Below are 4,231 nucleotides of genomic sequence, written 5' to 3'. Positions count from 1 at the left end.
CACAGAATAACCATGATGTGTGCTTGGAGCGAAGAGATTAGATGTAATCTATCAACTCCTTTGGATTTAAATATATATATATTATATGTTATTTGTTGTATATGGTTTGTAAATAAATATATACACAATTTAAATGACCCCACAGACCCCATTTTAAAATCACTGGTGTAAAGGAGTCCATGGTGTTGAAAGGTGCGCTTCATAGGTGTGCTAAGCTGTAAAATAACGGTGCATGCACACATGTGAACATTGATGAGTGCTGTTTGCTTCTGCGTATTTACATGTTTTCTAACATGTAACTTGCCAAAATCTGCAATTTACAATAGCCAATAGTGCTGATATTGCTTCACATCCTCACTGCTCGGCATTTCAGGTACCTACATGGTCCGAACATGATCGGACCCAGGACTGAACACTGAACTAGTGGTGGTCAGTTTAGTGGAGGATACAGTTCCCTACCAAGGTGGTTTGGTTAGCTGTATTGCTGAGCGAGTTAATGACAGTAAGCAGCTTGCTGTATGCAAAACATCTATAAAACACCTCAGTACTACATTATTCCCAGAGGTTATGCTCTAACCCAGTCCAGTCCGGCTGCTGAGCCTGGTTCTGGTTGTCTATCGCTAACAACAGACACGTTTATCAGCAGCTCCTTTAGTCGTAAGGCTAAAGCTATCTGTCCATCAGAAAACAGTAAATCAGAGAGAAAAGCAGCAAAACATTTATAAAATATGATCCAGTTTGACCAAAATCAGTGAATAAAGTTGTAACGTTCAATCAATTTGACAGACTCTACGTTAAAAACACTTGATGTTGACTTCATGGGGACTTTAAAGATTCTTCTGGTTAACCAACACAGCTGATGCGATCTCATTGTCTGCGTGTTTGGTGCTCCAGGTACGAGCAGCAGGGACCCCTCGGGTTACGTGGAATGTCTCTCCAGAGGAGGCTGCGGAGGTTGACAGGAAGCGAGAATGAGGTTAGCTCGGGGAGTCTTCGAGAAACCGTAGCTGCCATAAAACAAAGCGTGCACTTAAATACTGAAATACTTCACTGATGGATTTACAAACTCCAGACCGGAGAAAAAGGAAGTTTGGTTTATTTGAGATGCTTTTTTTGGCCGCGATATACGCAAGAAAAATAATGTTAACTACGGGACGCCGTTGTTGATTCAGTTAAAGAGTGGAGGGTGCAAGAGGGTGAGTGAGACTCTCAGGCCTGTAAAGGAGGAAACTATTAACAGAGGGTCCTGTGATGAACTGTGAGCTTGGCTTATGCCCCTTGCTTTTATCTTCTTACACTGTAGCCGCAAAGCCCGAGTCCTCCACCGAGAGCCCTACATTAAAAATGTATGTGACTCTCTGCACCTTTGCTTCTCCGCAATACCTCTGTTGAAGTAATAATCCACAACTATTCTTATAAATTCATAGTAATAGTGGCTCTTAAGAGCTTCCAGATTTCCTGAAGAACACCTACAGTGTGAAGTGGTTTCTATTTCCTGGGAGTTCTGGGATGTGGATTACATTTATGATATCAGTAAGAATGAGTGATTTTTAATATATATAAAAGAGAGAAGACATATTTTAAATAACATTCTTTGAAAAACTTTCTTTAAAAAAAGTCAGCAAGAGACAGACAGCGAGCGTTATTTTAAACATGAGGCTAACTCTGAGCAGAGCCTGAGAGTGCATGCTGACAGTTTAATCTCCTCATGGAAACATTTTTGTAACTTTAAGCCAGTGAATCCAATGAAAAACACACAGGTTTATTCTGAAGATGTTTATATGGGCGATATAATGTATAGTAAAACGGTATGCCATTACTATGGTTTATGTTTTGCCGTAAAAGCGAGACCTGTTCATGGCTGAATATGGAATCAGTTTATGCGAAGGAATGTGGAAAACTCCACTTGGTCACATAGTCTTGTTAGGGCAGCACATTTAAACACTTTATTTATGATGTTGGATTCCAGGATTTCAACGCTCACCGGGACCTCACCTGCCGTCTCGGACCAGATTGGCTAACCCCTGTCCAGAAAGGAAAGTAACGCTCTCGCTGGTGACGACAGCTCGGTTTCGTGTGGATGACTTCTTTTTTTTTTCAGGCGTGTAATCACCAAAAGAACAAAAAAAAGCTGGATTTGTAAGAAAAGAAGGACTGTGCTTTAGCTTGGGAAGGGTGGTCAGCCTTTCCTCCTACTTCCCCCTCACAATAACCATTCTGCAGAAGTGGCTGCCAAAGCCACAGCTCTTATAGAGGAAACCGTGACCAGCTGTGACGCAGCTGCCTACACTTGACACTCCAGCATCACTGCATCATTGTGTTCGACGTGGTGTTCATTCAAGCCCTGATGCTCTTTTTCATCTGCGGCCTTGCTCCCCCCCGTCGGAGTCCCTATCTATTATCTGACACCCTTCTACCTTGGCGCTGCGTCGTCATCATGAAACAGTGAGCGGCATTGTTTGGCATGATGTGATCCATGCCTACTTAACGGATGTCAACAGAAAACCACATGGAATTCCCCCGTGCTTTGGCAAATGTCTGAAAACGGAAAGCTTAGAGACATGACTTTTACTCTTCTGCAGGCTACTGTGGGTATTTTGTTGTTGTGGCCCTTCGGGTTCACGGTGTACTGGATGTGATGCGTATTTTTGTCAACCGGCGATCAGTGACCAATCTAATTACATACTAATCAATCAAGTGTAATGAGTCTGTGCCTGTCCCGGGTGTGGCCCTTTTCCACCCTTAATCCACTGCATCTGTTTAAGGGTAATTCCACAACCTCACTTGTTTAACTTCACACGCCAAGCTTCTTTTTTTTCTTTCCCATACGATCTTTCTATCACACATGTTTTTGCAGGGAGGAAATTGAGGGTTTTGATCAGGTTTTGATGGGGTAACACGGGAACACAGGACAGGACAAATGCACTTTTTTCCGGACTGGAAGACAAAGTCTTTCCCACGGTAGTGGTAATATTCATATATGTTGTTTTTTAGGCTGTAAGTGAAACATAGCAAGGTATATATCTGAGAACAATAAATGCATTAACCTCGTAAAACATCTACGTTTCGGGTCAAAGATGAGAAAAAGAGCAAAGAGCTTGTTTCCTCCATTTCCACTCACTCTTTTCCTACATCCTACAAATCTCCATGCTGCTGTTCTCTTTTTTATTTTCCCTTTTCTTTCAACTCTGCTGTGTCGGTGTGGTTCTTTCATGACATTTCTGTAATTAAAGCCAAATGGCATATCCCTCGATTAGCCCCCACAGCTGCATGCGTTTAATTCCATACAATCAAAGTGTCCTGTTCAGCTGCTCGCTGTCACAGCTACCAAAGCTATTTGTCACAACAGAGATAAAAGAAACGTTTATGAGCAGTAAGGATATTGCTCATGTTGTTTTAGAAAGTTTAGACATATTTATAAAGGAGAAGAAAGACATATAACATTTGAAGAAACAGTGGTGGCTGCAGATAATGCTCGCAGAGCCGCAGAAATGAATTCCTAACACTGGTGGAGCCACAAAGTGAAGTGTTAGACTCAAAGACATCCCTGTTGGGAACTTTAGAAATGAAGCCCTGTCAGACACATACGCACGTACAAGAGCTTAACATTTCCAAAGTTGACACTTGTGGAAAAAATACAGCCTAAGTGTTACCTGATATTCTGCACCCCTGTGTCATAGGTTCCTCCAGATGGGCTTTTCTTTCCAAAACCTTGTGACCTTTAGAGAGCGGCAGCGGTGTGTGATCCCATGAACACCCCCAAAAAGTCGGAGCACAAGCTTGTTTTTGTTTTTGGACCCCGTTTCCTCGTGTTTTGACTGGGTTGCATGTGTGCCAGCTATGAAGTGAGCTCATACTTTTTTTTTTTTTACATAAATGAACTCATCAGTGAAGCTTATTAAGGCTGCAGAAAGCTCAAAGTAATGTTGTTCAAGAGTGCTTCAGTCCTATAGCACGATTGTTGTTTTTTACATCTGCAGAATCACATCTGGTAGTTTGAAATCGCATGTTCAGCTTCAAGAGGGGTTGCATAACATCATAAGGATTTTCTTTTTTTCCTCTGTTTCTCTCCTTATATATGTTTTTTCTAAAACCTCCTGGCCTTGTTACATCTGAGGAATACAAGAATACAGAGGTTATAGGATAAAAAAGCACATCACAGGAGGCCTGTCTCTGAGAATGAAATATATTTGTTTTCATAAAAAGAGAAGTAATATAAAACTTTCCAGCC

This window comes from Larimichthys crocea, chromosome XVII (genome assembly GCF_000972845.2).
Source record: "Larimichthys crocea isolate SSNF chromosome XVII, L_crocea_2.0, whole genome shotgun sequence".
Classification (NCBI taxonomy): Eukaryota; Metazoa; Chordata; class Actinopteri; family Sciaenidae; genus Larimichthys; species Larimichthys crocea.
Note: the sequence above shows the minus strand (reverse complement) of the source record.